A 15,964-nucleotide genomic window follows, 5' to 3' on the forward strand; every position below is an offset into this window, starting at 1 on the left:
TATCTATCGTCCACCTGGTCGTTACTGTGAGTTTCTCTGTGAATTTTCAGACCTTTTGTCTGACTTAGTGCTTACCTCAGATAATTATAGTGGGCGATTTTAACATCCACACAGATGCTGAGAATGACAGCCTCAACACTGCATTTAATCTATTATTAAACTCAATTGGCTTTGCTCAAAATGTAAATGAGTCCACCCACCACTTTAATCATATCTTAGATCTTGTTTCCATATTCCAATTTCCATACCATACTTATGGTATGGAAATTGAAGACTTAACAGTATTCCCTGAAAACTCCCTTCTGTCTGATCATTTCTTAATAACATTTACATTTACTCTGATGGACTACCCAGCAGTGGGGAATAAGTTTCATTACACTAGAAGTCTTTCAGAAAGCGCTGTAACTAGGTTTAAGGATATGATTCCTTCTTTATGTTCTCTAATGCCGTATACCAACACAGTGCAGAGTAGCTACCTAAACTCTGTAAGTGAGATAGAGTATCTCGTCAATAGTTTTACATCCTCATTGAAGACAACTTTGGATGCTGTAGCTCCTCTGAAAAAGAGAGCTTTAAATCAGAAGTGCCTGACTCCGTGGTATAACTCACAAACTCGTAGCTTAAAGCAGATAACCCGTAAGTTGGAGAGGAAATGGCGTCTCACTAATTTAGAAGATCTTCACTTAGCCTGGAAAAAAGAGGTCTGTTGCTCTATAAAAAAGCCCTCCGTAAAGCTAGGACATCTTTCTACTCATCACTAATTGAAGAAAATAAGAACAACCCCAGGTTTCTTTTCAGCACTGTAGCCAGGCTGACAAAGAGTCAGAGCTCTATTGAGCTGAGTATTCCATTAACTTTAACTAGTAATGACTTCATGACTTTCTTTGCTAACAAAATTTTAACTATTAGAGAAAAAATTACTCATAACCATCCCAAAGACGTATCGTTATCTTTGGCTGCTTTCAGTGATGCCGGTATTTGGTTAGACTCTTTCTCTCCGATTGTTCTGTCTGAGTTATTTTCATTAGTTACTTCATCCAAACCATCAACATGTTTATTAGACCCCATTCCTACCAGGCTGCTCAAGGAAGCCCTACCATTAATTAATGCTTCAATCTTAAATATGATCAATCTATCTTTATTAGTTGGCTATGTACCACAGGCTTTTAAGGTGGCAGTAATTAAACCATTACTTAAAAAGCCATCACTTGACCCAGCTATCTTAGCTAATTATAGGCCAATCTCCAACCTTCCTTTCTCTCAAAAATTCTTGAAAGGGTAGTTGTAAAACAGCTAACTGATCATCTGCAGAGGAATGGTCTATTTGAAGAGTTTCAGTCAGGTTTTAGAATTCATCATAGTACAGAAACAGCATTAGTGAAGGTTACAAATGATCTTCTTATGGCCTCGGACAGTGGACTCATCTCTGTGCTTGTTCTGTTAGACCTCAGTGCTGCTTTTGATACTGTTGACCATAAAATTTTATTACAGAGATTAGAGCATGCCATAGGTATTAAAGGCACTGCGCTGCGGTGGTTGAATCATATTTGTCTAATAGATTACAATTTGTTCATGTAAATGGGGAATCTTCTTCACAGACTAAAGTTAATTATGGAGTTCCACAAGGTTCTGTGCTAGGACCAATTTTATTCACTTTATACATGCTTCCCTTAGGCAGTATTATTAGACGGTATTGCTTAAATTTTCATTGTTATGCAGATGATACCCAGCTTTATCTATCCATGAAGCCAGAGGACACACACCAATTAGGTAAACTGCAGGATTGTCTTACAGACATAAAGACATGGATGACCTCTAATTTCCTGCTTTTAAACTCAGATAAAACTGAAGTTATTGTACTTGGCCCCACAAATCTTAGAAACATGGTGTCTAATCAGATCCTTACTCTGGATGGCATTACCCTGACCTCTAGTAATACTGTGAGAAATCTTGGAGTCATTTTTGATCAGGATATGTCATTCAAAGCGCATATTAAACAAATATGTAGGACTGCTTTTTTGCATTTACGCAATATCTTTAAATTAGAAAGGTCTTGTCTCAGAGTGATGCTGAAAAACTAATTAATGCATTTATTTCCTCTAGGCTGGACTATTGTAATTCATTATTATCAGGTTGTCCTAAAAGTTCCCTAAAAAGCCTTCAGTTAATTCAAAATGCTGCAGCTAGAGTGCTAACGGGGACTAGAAGGAGAGAGCATATCTCACCTATATTGGCCTCTCTTCATTGGCTTCCTGTTAATTCTAGAATAGAATTTAAAATTCTTCTTCTTACTTATAAGGTTTTGAATAATCAGGTCCCATCTTATCTTAGGGACCTCGTAGTACCATATCACCCCAATAGAGCGCTTCGCTCTCAGACTGCAGGCTTACTTGTAGTTCCTAGGGTTTGTAAGAGTAGAATGGGAGGCAGAGCCTTCAGCTTTCAGGCTCCTCTCCTGTGGAACCAGCTCCCAATTCAGATCAGGGAGACAGACACCCTCTCTACTTTTAAGATTAGGCTTAAAACTTTCCTTTTTGCTAAAGCTTATAGTTAGGGTTGGATCAGGTGACCCTGAACCATCCCTTAGTTATGCTGCTATAGACTTAGACTGCTGGGGGGTTCCCATGATGCACTGTTTCTTTCTATTCACCTCTTTTTGCTCTGTATGCACCACTCTGCATTTAATCATTAGTTATTGATCTCTGCTCCCCTCCACAGCATGTCTTTTTCCTGGTTCTCTCCCTCAGCCCCAACCAGTCCCAGCAGAAGACTGCCCCTCCCTGAGCCTGGTTCTGCTGGAGGTTTCTTCCTGTTAAAAGGGAGTTTTTCCTTCCCACTGTCGCCAAGTGCTTGCTCATAGGGGGTCGTTTTGACCGTTGGGGTTTTTCTGTGATTATTGTATGGCTTTTGCCTTGCAATATGAAGCGCCTTGGGGCAACTGTTTGTTGTGATTTGGCGCTATATAAATTAAATTGATTTGATTTATTAGAGAAAAAATTAGTCATAACCATCCCAAAGACGTATTGTTATCTTTGGCTGCTTTCAGTGATGCCGGTATTTGGTTAGACTCTTTCTCTCAGATTGTTCTGTCTGAGTTATTTTCATTAGTTACTTAATCCAGACCATCAACATGTCTATTAGACCCCATTCCTACCAGGCTGCTCAAGGAAGCCCTACCATTATTTAATGCGTCGATCTTAAATATGATCAATCTATCTTTATTAGTTGGCTATGTACCACAGGCTTTTAAGGTGGCAGTAATTAAACCATTACTTAAAAAGCCATCACTTGACCCAGCTATCTTAGCTAATTATAGGCCAATCTCCAACCTTCCTTTTCTCTCAAAAATTCTTGAAAGGGTAGTTGTAAAACAGCTAACTGATCATCTGCAGAGGAGTGGTCTATTTGAAGAGTTTCAGTCAGGTTTTAGAATTCATCATAGTACAGAAACAGCATTAGTGAAGGTTACAAATGATCTTCTTATGGCCTCAGACAGTGGACTCATCTCTCTGCTTGTTCTGTTAGACCTCAGTGCTGCTTTTGATACTGTTGACCATAAAATTTTATTACAGAGATTAGAGCATGCCATAGGTATTAAAGGCACTGCGCTGCAGTGGTTTGAATCATATTTATCTAATAGATTACAATTTGTTCATGTAAATGGGGAATCTTCTTCACAGACTAAGGTTAATTATGGAGTTCCACAAGGTTCTGTGCTAGGACCAATTTTATTCACTTTATACATGCTTCCCTTAGGCAGTATTATTAGACGGCATTGCTTAAATTTTCATTGTTACGCAGATGATACCCAGCTTATCTATCCATGACGCCAGAGGACACACACCAATTAGCTAAACTGCAGGATTGTCTTACAGACATAAAGACATGGATGACCTCTAATTTCCTGCTTTTAAACTCAGATAAAACTGAAGTTATTGTACTTGGCCCCACAAATCTTAGAAACATGGTGCCTAACCAGATCCTTACTCTGGATGGCATTACCCTGACCTCTAGTAATACTGTGAGAAATCTTGGAGTCATTTTTGATCAGGATATGTCATTCAAAGCGCATATTAAACAAATATGTAGGACTGCTTTTTTGCATTTACGCAATATCTCTAAAATTAGAAAGGTCTTGTCTCAGAGTGATGCTGAAAAAACAATTCATTTATTTCCTCTAGGCTGGACTATTGTAATTCATTATTATCAGGTTGTCCTAAAAGTTCCCTAAAAAGCCTTCAGTTAATTCAAAATGCTGCAGCTAGAGTACTAACGGGGACTAGAAGGAGAGAGCATATCTCACCTATATTGGCCTCTCTTCATTGGCTTCCTGTTAATTCTAGAATAGAATTTAAAATTCTTCTTCTTACTTATAAGGTTTTGAATAATCAGGTCCCATCTTATCTTAGGGACCTCATAGTACCATATCACCCCAATAGAGCGCTTCGCTCTCAGACTGCAGGCTTACTTGTAGTTCCTAGGGTTTGTAAGAGTAGAATGGGAGGCAGAGCCTTCAGCTTTCAGGCTCCTCTCCTGTGGAATCAGCTCCCAATTCAGATCAGGGAGACAGACACCCTCTCTACTTTTAAGATTAGGCTTAAAACTTTCCTTTTTGCTAAAGCTTATAGTTAGGGCTGGATCAGGTGACCCTGAACCATCCCTTAGTTATGCTGCTATAGACTTAGACTGCTGGGGGGTTCCCATGATGCACTGAGTGTTTCTTTCTCTTTTTGCTCTGTATGCACCACTCTGCATTTAATCATTAGTGATTGATCTCTGCTCCCCTCCACAGCATGTCTTTTTCCTGGTTCTCTCCCTCAGCCCCAACCAGTCCCAGCAGAAGACTGCCCCTCCCTGAGCCTGGTTCTGCTGGAGGTTTCTTCCTGTTAAAAGGGAGTTTTTCCTTCCCACTGTCGCCAAGTGCTTGCTCACAGGGGGTCGTTTTGACCGTTGGAGTTTTTACGTAATTATTGTATGGCCTTGCCTTACAATATAAAGCGCCTTGGGGCAACTGTTTGTTGTGATTTGGCGCTATATAAATAAAATTGATTGATTGATTGATTGATAGTCAGGATGGAGGGAAAGATGAGTGCAGCAATGTACAGAGACATCCTGGATGAAAACCTGCTCCAGAGCACTCTTGACCTCAGACTGGGGCAACAGTTCATTTTTCAGCAGGACAATGACCCTAAGCACACAGCCAAGATATCAAAGGAGTGGCTTCAGGACAACTCTGTGAATGTCCTTCAGTGGTCCAGCCAGAGCCCAGACCTGAATCCAATTGAACATCTCCGGAGAGATCTGAAAATGGCTGTGCACCGACACTCCCCATCCAACCTGATGGAGTTTCAGAGGTGATGCAAAGAGGAATGGGCAAAACTGCCCAAAGATAGGTGCACCAAGCTTGTGGCATCATATTCAAGAAGACTTGAAGCTGTAATTGCTGCCAATGGTGCATCACCAAAGTATTGCGCAAAGGGTATCAATACTGATGTACATGTGATTTCTTTTTTTTATTATTTTTAATAAATTTGCATAAATAAATAAATAAACCCCAACTTTTTACATTTTGTCATTATGGGGTGCTGTGAGTAGAATTTTGAGGGGAAAACAGTAATTTACTCCACTTTGGAATAAGGCTGTAACATATCAAAATATAGAAAAAATGAAGCGCTGTTAATATTGTCCAGCCGCACTGTATAATTACTTTTTTCAGCCACATGATGTATCTGTAAATCATACCAACAGTATTAGCAGGGAAATTCACATACCAAAGGGTTGATCAAAGTTATCTGACTAGAGATAACCCACTAATTACACCTGGTGTGTAATTCATGTTAAATATATATGACTGGAAGCTGGACATCTCTCCCTCTAGCAACGTTGCCTCTGTGCAGTTTCTTCCCCATCTTAAACTGTGGTTCAGCCATATGTTACATTACATTGTTTTAGATCCCCGCCAATTTAAATAAAATACTTTGCTTTTTTTTTATTTATTTTTTTAGTTTGGATGACTTAAGCTGGTTGTGTGTTTTGTTTTCTTGTATGTTGCACAAAGGTGCGGTTACTGGAATCATTACCCTCTATGTTATACATTCTAAAGCACACTAAACATCCACTACGGCACTGTGGTTTAGTGTTTAGCACTCTTGCTTCACAGCAAGAAGGTTATGGGATCACCTGTCTATATGTGGCTCTGCGATAGCCTGGTGTCCTGTACAGGGTGTACCCCTCCTTTCCCCTTTGACTGCTTGGACAGGCACAAGTCCCCTTATGACCTGTGGTTGGAGTTAGCGGGTACAGAATATGAATAAATGGCATGAAGGTGAAGTGCCATGTAGGTGAAACTGACAGGGGGTGGCTAAAAGCAGCCACGACACTTCTCAGCATTTGGCTATGTGGCCAATAGATAGTGCTAGCCCAGGAAACTTATGCTGAAAAACATTACATGTGGCAAAAACATTTAAAAATACTGGATGATGTTGAATATGTGGCATAAATAAGAACCATGTATGACCACATTTCTCCTTTAGAGATGTGCAACTTGTTGAAATTGGTCTCATTCAATGAGAAAAGCCAACCTGGTCTCACGGCAAGTCATATTTCAGCAACACGAAATATACATTAATCTATTGGTTTGTGATATTGTGACAAAAAGCGCCTAATTTTCATCATGGCGGCACAAATTCATTCTTATTCATTCCGTGATGGCTGATGATGGTTAGGGTGGGAGGAAGGAGTAAGATTAGGTTATGGTTAAGGTTAGGGTTGGGGATGGGAATAGAGTTAGGAATAGTGAGTTAAAAAAAAAGCCCGTCATGAAAATTTGACTCATTTCGTCACAGAAGCACGGAAAAAAAAACAAAAATGTGAGACTGGGCTGGAAAAGCAGGTTGCTTTGAATAAAGTTTGCATCTGTAAATAAATACAAATATTTAAATAAGGTTGGTAACTGGACAAATGAGTAGTTTCTCATCTGAAAATCACAAGGTTTTTTTTATGGCAATGCTTGGATGTTGTAAATGAGATTTTCCTTCGACTAAATGAAATGTGAAGGGGCTGAGGGTGCATGATCCCAACTCCATTTCCAGCTGGAAACCACTCAGAGCGTATTCCTCAGCTAACGACACATACTGCTATAAACACCTCCTAGATCCTGGATCCCAAATACGTTACAGATCACATAAAAAATAAAATCCCTTATATTCGAGGACATTATCCATCTGCTCATTTTGAGCTGAATGTTGCTATATCCCAAACATTCTTCTGGATGTTAGTTCCAGAATACATTCTGGATCACCTCCAAAACTGAAGGACTTATTTACCAGAACACTAATGATCATCTCACCAAATTTTATTAAAATACGTTGAATATTTTTTTTAGTTATCCTGATAACAGACAAACAAACACCAGTGAAAACATTAGTTCCTTGTGGGGAGGTAACAACAGTTACATAATGTGACCTGAATGTGAGCCTATGGTAAATCTCTTAGAAGGAAAAAGGGGAACTGTGTTTGGTTTACAGAATCCTTGTTTTCCAGGTCAAGTACTGCTGTGAGGGCTTTCATTCATACCCAGCAGGCACACAAACACACTCGTGTCATGTGCAGATGTACGCCGAGAAGCTTTCAGAGATGAGACAGATGGGAGGAGAGCTTCCTCTTCATTGATGTTTCTCAGCATGTGGCAGTAAATGGGTTAGTGAATTTATTTCCATCTAATTTCTCTTAAAGCACAGAGAAGGGAAACATACATTCATAAACATGTCAGAAAGATCTCATTTGAGAAAGTAACAAAACAAAGAGGAGTTTATTCACATGAATGGCAGTGTGAATCTCAGCCAAACCTGTAAAACTGACGTTAGTGTCTTTGCTGTGTTTTGTGACCAGTGAGTGTGATCTACAATGTTATCTGGACGTGAAGTACACAATATCCTGTTCTGTCCTGATATCTAGTAGTGGTTCTCTGTGGTGGAAGCTGCTGCACCAGCTATGAGTCATCTTTGAGGGAGGAGGTGTCCCATGTCACAGGAAGACCAATTCAGAGACCCACTATGCCGCCATGTGGCGAAACCAAGAATGTCATGAAATACATTTTATGAATGAACAGACAGATGATTATTTGTGATGTGCCACGATGATGCATATCTGGATTTCTTGTTTCCCCAGGCTGATGCACACCATGTAGTCCTTTCCATGTAACTCACATTTAAGATATTTTCAGGAAAAAAAAATTAAAATAGATTAAATTGTCTTTGCAAACTCTCAATTTGAGGTGGAGTATTTTAACACTTCAAGAAAGGCAATTTTATATCTCTTTCATCCCAAATTTTCTGAGGTCATGTTAATTTTATCCACAGCCAATAAGCTAACAGTGAGGGAACTTGACCGATTTCCTCCTGTAATCCTCACTGCACACTGTCCCTGCACATCCTCAGATTTATTTAGCTCCATCCACACCTTTGTGGGAGAATGAAGGTACAAGACTTTATGGTCCTGGTGCTTCCTGTCTTAATGTTTGGTTCTGAGACTCGGATGCCAACTTGTGACCTAAGGTGATGACGAGATGTCTGCTAGAAGGATTTTGCGTCATACAAATGGTTAGTTATGGAGACTCAGATGAGGGGCAACACTTGCATTGCGAGGGAACATCAGCTACAACATTCTAGCCATATGGTGCATTTCTCCATGCATGATCCATCATGTAAATGCCTCAGCTGCTGGAGAAGGCCAAGGGGATGCTCATGTTTCACCTGGTTGCATCAGACAGATGCCTAATTTCATGAGGAGGCAATGGACCAAGGATCCAAGATGTTTCTGTAGTGTGGTAGATGCAGTGATATGTGGTACAAATACAGGCTCCCAGACCAGACTTGGTCCTCAAATGCTGGAGAAATGAGCAAAAACACCTTCACTCTCATTGCACCTGGCAACACCATCATTCTCATCTTATTAGCTTCACATCAGCAGAGCAAAGTTCAGGAACTGTGAAGCATGCAGGGTCATTCTTCACAATTCTTTCTTGTAATTTCTTCTAAAAGTGGGCTCAAACAGTCTTGGAAAATTTAACAACACAATCAATAGCTAGGGCAATCACAATTATTACAATATTCACCAATTGTGATTATTTTTCATATTCGCGATTACTTTTCATATTCGCGATTACTGTGAATTATTTATTTTATCCACAAAGCATAAAACCCGAGTGAACAAAAAAACAAACCGTGGAGCTCCCTTTACTTCTCTCTGAAATTTCTCTCCTGGTGTGATTCTGCCGTTACCATCCTGTTCACACCATGTGTGTGTCTTATACTGAATTTATGAGATCATGAGATGAAATAAACGGTCAAATATCTTTAAAACTTATTTAAAACATGAGAATATATGAATGAACTGAGGAAAAAAATTACGCATACACGAGTTAAAAAAAACCCTGATGTGAAGAAGCTGTGCAGTGATGTTCAGAGGCACAAATCACAAAAAGCAGGTGAGAACTCTGAACTTTAACAGCTGTTATTTTCCAAAGGTATTTATTTGTTCAATCTTGAGCTTAATGTAGTGTTTAAGCACAAAACGTGACTGATGAGGAGAAATAATTTCAGAAATGCAACAGAAACAACCACAAATCAGAAAAAGTTGGGACTGTATGTAAAATGAAGATAAAAATAAAAATGTTGCAATATTCCCAGTTTCTCCACTCACAGAAGCCAAAAGTTCTTCCAGAGTTGTGTAATTATACTACGATGGTAGAATATAAAGAAGGGAAAAAAAAGAAAAAAATAGACAATATATTCGTCAATCGCAATTATTTGTCTGACAATTAATCATCTCCAGAAATTCCTAATCATGACAGCCCTATCAATAGCATAAAGAAAGACTACACACACAAGTAGGCTTGTCACTGGTCAGGTCTGCCACCCTGAAAATATGTTTCTGGGCTATTAATCTTGTGCAAAGGAGAAGAAAACTCAGGCTATTTACACAACAGTGAGTTAATACACAACTTTAGTTTAGGACTTTGTTTAGTCAAAGACTCTCTTAAAATGGTTCATAGTATTGCTATATATATATATATATATATTTTGTTTTTAGAATTATGCTAAATTTTAAAAACTTGTTTAGTGAGTCTTAGAGTCTTGGACTATGACTTCTTAAATCCAGGCACAGGGCTCATTTTTTTTGTGGCAGTATTAAAAGGCTAAGCCATAGTCTGAAAAATAAATAAATAAATAAATAAAAAATGCATTCTGAGCTATTTTAGGGTTCCCAACTAGAGTCTGTGAGGAAGGAAAGTCCTAAAGTATTGTGGGGTCATCTGTTCATGGGGTTTTATTTGGTTTTTGTATCATGTCTGTCCTCCGTGGGCCTGTCCCCACATTCTGGGTGTTCGTGTGCACCTGTCATCTTGTTTGTGTGTGTGTTCCAGTCCTGTGCACCTGTCGTCCTCCATGTATGTTCGTTACCTCCACCCATCCTCTGGTGTGTCTGACGTCTGCTTTGTGTGTTCACCTGTTTATTCATAGTTCCTTGTTAGTTCTGTCATATTCTAGGTTTAATATATATTTGTTTTTGATTTTTGTGTATGTTCTTTGTGGGTCGTTTTCATTGTATTTTCATCTGTGGTTGTCTTTTTTTGATGTGTTATTTTGTTCTAGTTTGTGGTTCTGGTTGTTTATTGTTATTTAATGTTCTACTCACTGTTTTAGGTTCCCTGTTTATGATCTTCAATTGTGGTCTGTTTAGTTATTCCTCTCCCAGTGTTTCTGTTATTCCATGTGCACCTGTTAGTTCCTCCTTCCGTTCTCCCCTGCACACCTGTTAGTCATTAGTTAGTCTTTAAAGTCACTCCTGTTTTGTTTGTCTCTTGCGGGTCGATTGCGGATTGTTACATTTTAGTTAGTTATTCAGTAGATGGTGTTGTTTTGCTCCCATTCCCTCTGCGTTATAGCCAGTGTTGTATAAAGTACTGGAAAATCACACTTAAGTAAAAGTACAGATACCCATTAAAAAAATTACTTTGGTAGAAGTTCAAGTCACTGATTGAAATGCTACTCAAGTAAAAGTCTTAAAGTATCTAGTATTTATTGTACTTAAGTATGACATGTAATGTACAACTAAATGTACTCAAGTATTGAAAGTAAAAGTACAAGTAAATGTTAATAATAAAAAATGGACAGATTTTTTTATTTTACAAAGTTTATCTAGGCTTGTAAATGACTGGTAGTATTAGTCAAAATACTGAAAATTGTGCACATCACACAAAAACATTTCAGAAACAAGGTTTCAAAACCTAAACGAGAGTAGGATACTCACGAGGTGTTCACAGGAAAAAGTTATTTATAGTTATTTTCATTGTTACTGTTGTGTGGGCCGCTGAAGAGGAGGTACTGCTGGCCCACCACCAGAAGGCGCCCTGCCTGAAGTGCGGGCTTCAGGCACGAGAGGGCGCTGCCGCCTCAGGAACAAGCCGTGGTGACAGCTGTCACCCATCATCCGGGACAGCTGTCACTAATCATCACATCTGGTATAAAAGCAGGAAGACACCTCCACCAAACTGCCGAGATATCATCTTCATCTGGAGGTAATACTCTCAGCCTTTTGTCATTTATAAATCTGTTATTGTGTTTGCAGGAGAACCGGTCGTTTTTGCGGAGGCTGTGCAAGACGGCGCGCCTTTTCATCTGAGACCGCTGCAACGTGTTGAGTGAGAGGTGGAGGTGGCATTCCCACCATTGTTACTGGGTGTTCACACACCCACCCTTTGACTGTCTTTTGCTTTCTGCCAGCAGTACCAGATCCGACACGCCGGGAAGGTGGCCACCTGGGGACTCCGGGACTTGGCGGCTCCAGTATTCCTCGGGTTCAGGTGGCGGTGGAAATCGTGTGGTTCCGGTTCGTTTCCAGACGGGCGTCTCCTATCGTCGAGCCTGCCCACACGACACCTTTATTAATTGACTGTTGCACATTCTGAATCTGCTGTGTTTGGTTGTGACATTCACAACAGTAAAGTGTTATAATTTGTCTCCTTCCATTGTCCGTTCATTTACGCCCCCTGTTGTGGGTCCATGTCACTACACTTTCCCAACAGTTACATGGTTTTATCTTTTCTGTTGTGTTTTGTTTCATTAGGTTCTTTTTGTCTCTTTCTCTAAAATTGTATTGTAACATTATTAGTCTATTATTATTGACTATTATTGTCTATTATGTAGACTATTATTGTTTTTGCTATTATTATTAATATATGAATAAAATAAATTAAAAAAAATACAAATTGACTCTTTTACGACAACAAACGCTGAGCCATTAGTTATACAGAAAACAAATCAACACATTGAAAACGCCATAGATATGCTAACGCGTTAGCATCGGTCCCGTTTTTAAGTTATAAAATACATCTATCAACTGTTTCAGAAGACCAAAACAGGTCGGTTTAACATAAAAATATTAAATATTACTCACAGACTTATGCTCTTCAGGGTTTTAGCGGGGAAGAACAATGACTCCACGAATCGTAGATTGAAGCACTGCTTCGATCTGCGAATCACTGCTTCAATTTGTTCAAGGTTCAAAGCAAAGCTGTGCTGCAGAAAAGTCCCTCTGCAGTTCTGTAATCAATGTAGAGAAATTAGCATTTTCCTGACAAACACCCCCCAAGTGCGCAACTGCAAAAAAGCCTACCGGACATGCCTCATGACAAATCGGCCTGACTTTCGTTGCAGTCACTCGTAATCAGTGGTGTCTCTGGGTGAAAACACAACTTTTTTCGCATACATGTCAACCACTTTGAGGGTCCACCTGTATAACCAAGTGAGAAAATCCATAAAATCAACACAAAATCCTTATAACCTCCAAATCGCACCAAAATCATTTTTATTACAGTACACACAACCGCATAACGGTATCACTTAACTGGGTTTTTGTTCACATATTATGAGTTGCCACAATGACAAAGTCAGGATAATTAGTATTTCCTCCACAGTTGAATGTCAAACAATAGAGATCTAGTATTCATGCGTCAAGCTGAATTTTATAGAACTGAATGTGTCAAATTTTATTTTTTACAGAAACAAGAACTGTGTGTCACTAATGGAAATACATTAATAACATCATGAAAAATAAATATAATGAAGAAAATAAAACATACCTCAGAACTTCATCAAGTGTATCGAAAATTGCCTCTCCATTGCCGATGTTGCAAACTGGCATGTCGATGATCCTCGACTTCGCCCCTGTGTTTATTAGGGATGGGTATCGATAAGATTTTATTGATAGATACCATTATCGATTCCATTTATCGTTCAGATTCCTTATCAATTCCCTTATCTATACCACTTGTGATTTTTTTTTGTGTACTAAAAATAGGCTTTACAGGTTTTCTATGTCTGCAGGTCAAAGAGCTTTTTCTTATCGTGCACCCGCTCTGTGGAACGGTCTTCCTGCGACCGTGAGGCAGTTGGAGTCTGTGGACATTTTTAAGTCAAGCCTTAAAGCCTATTTTTATTCTTTCTTATGACTAGTTTTTATTTTTTTAATCTGTTTTAATCTTTTACTTCTGTTTTTAATTATGTATTTGAATTTTTTAATTTTTATTTGTTTATTTTAATTATTTTATGTTGAACTATTCTATATGAGGTGCCTTGAGATGGCTGCTTTTTTTTGTGATTTGGCACTTTATAAGACCATTAAATTGAAACTGAATTGAACAACATTTTATTGAGTCTTATAAATAAATATGAAATTGGTCACTGGATCCTTAAACTTTGGACATAATAAACTCTACGTGGTGGATCCTTGATCTCTGGACATAAATAGGAATAAACAAAATCTGTAATTTTTGTCAAAAGCATTTCCTTTCAGACATTATTGGCATGAATGTCTTTCCATATATCTGAGCTGAGCTCTTATAGCTGTGCTGTATGTCAGCATCAGTTTAATTCATAAAGAATACAGCACGTCTCATTTTGGGAAGAAAAAAAATGTTTTAGTCGATTGTAGTTTATTTTCTGTATTACAGCGTTTTATTTAAAGCGGCAGTTTGAAGTTATTTTTAACTAGTTTGTTGAAGTTTTCAACAAACTAGTTTTCCTGAAAATAGCCTGAATTTTCATGCCCCTTGCACATGCTCGATAGCCAAGAACCTCATCTTATGTTTGTTTTGGTTTCATTTCCGTATTTGTCACTGTATATTCTGTGGATGTGCAACCTCTCTTTGCCCGCAATGCAAAAGGGAAAGGAAGCAAAAATGTTATCAGCACAGAAGCGTACACTCTCTTTGAGGAAATGTCACTCAAAAAAGAAAATCTGCTGTCAAAATTAAACAACATAAAACACACGCACACACATATTAGAGGTTGGCTCTATATTCTTGGATTAAAATTTTAGTGTGTTAAAACTACATACTAGTGGATTCCTGTATGTGGTGCTTATCATTGTAAGGAACACTCAGTACTTTGGGGTGAAGGGTATTTTTGCATTGTTATATTTTTTTAATTGGGAATGAAACAAAACAAAACTGAAAACTTTAATCATGATTTTTCTCATTTTTGCCAAAGCCATTTAGCCAAAGCAGGCTTAATGCAGCATGCTTCTTGCTGCAGTGTTTCATGAATGTAGTCAATAAAACGTTCTTTAGTATACCTGGGTTGATCTGATGCAGAGATTTTTTTTTCAGTCAAAATCGGCCAAAATATCACAGATTTGAGGCATTGGGGATCCCTGGTGATTTCAAAAACCCTCTCTGCATGCAAATGTCACCTCTTGTTTATGTCTTTAAGCACAAGAATTGCTGCCATCTTGGCCTTAGTTGAGGACAAGCAGGCTTACCACCTCAACTGGTTAGTGTAAATTTGGTTTATTCCCATTTGGTCTACTCCCATTTTGTCTACACTCAAATTCCCATTTATCCTAAGCAAAATTCCAGTTTGGTTTCCTCCCATTTGCTCTGCATCCATTTCATCTACACTCATTTTGACCACTATTCCCATATCGTCTACTCCTAGTTTGTCTCCTACCCAAAAGTGTTGAACTTCTAGATAAATCAACGATGAGTGATAATGCCATACAAAATTTTGTAATAACATGTTGTTAGTGGTATACAGTGATTTGATAAGGTGTGATAATTATCAGTCACACATACGTGTTTAATCTAATTACTACTGCACCAACTGACATCCCATCGATCGACTGAAGATGCCTGTTAAGTCTGTGACGAAGAGTCATCAGGCGTGTTTTCTTATAAAGTTTGCCTGTCTAGCTTCTGCGTAAAATTGACCGAGTACTCCGTCAAGCATACGTCTGTCATAAGTTTCAAAGTTGGGCGCATGTCCCTTTTCAGTGACGTACTTGCGAAACAGCTTGGCTGCTGACTGTGTATTTCTGCGGGTGTTCTTCGCATCTTTTTCGTGTAAAATTTGTTTTAAGTCAGCATCACTAACAGATGCAAACCTGTCTTCTGCCATCTTGTCAACAAACTGACAGCCAAAGTAGGCATTGTATCGCGTTATCTGATTGGTCATTATCGATAGAAGGCGTCGCTTGATTAGCTAGTGCTACGCTGCACGCGAGGTGTACTTGTTTCGCACGCACGGTCTACTCGGCTCCACCAGCGGTCAACTCGGCATGTGGTACAGCTCAGAAAGTGGCGAATGGGCCAATCAGAAGTTGGTAAAATCCCATACCATATAATAAAATAAAATAAAAAACTGCACTTTTAGACAAAGGTAGACGAAAATGGCAAAACTCTCCAAATCGGGTATAGACGAAACAGGAGTAGATGAAATGGGACATAGACAAAATGGGAGTAGACCAATTGGAAAGTTACTGTAAATTATAGACCTTTGGACTAGAGTTCTTGTCTAGTCTGTCCCCCTAGTATGCCACCATTCTCATTCTTAAAGTTTGAGTACTAAGCCTTATCTCCCCGAGGACTGTTTCATAGAGGTGAGTAAACCCCACGTTTAAACTC

The sequence above is a fragment of the Thalassophryne amazonica genome, chromosome 6 (genome assembly GCF_902500255.1).
Source record: "Thalassophryne amazonica chromosome 6, fThaAma1.1, whole genome shotgun sequence".
NCBI lineage: Eukaryota > Metazoa > Chordata > Actinopteri > Batrachoidiformes > Batrachoididae > Thalassophryne > Thalassophryne amazonica.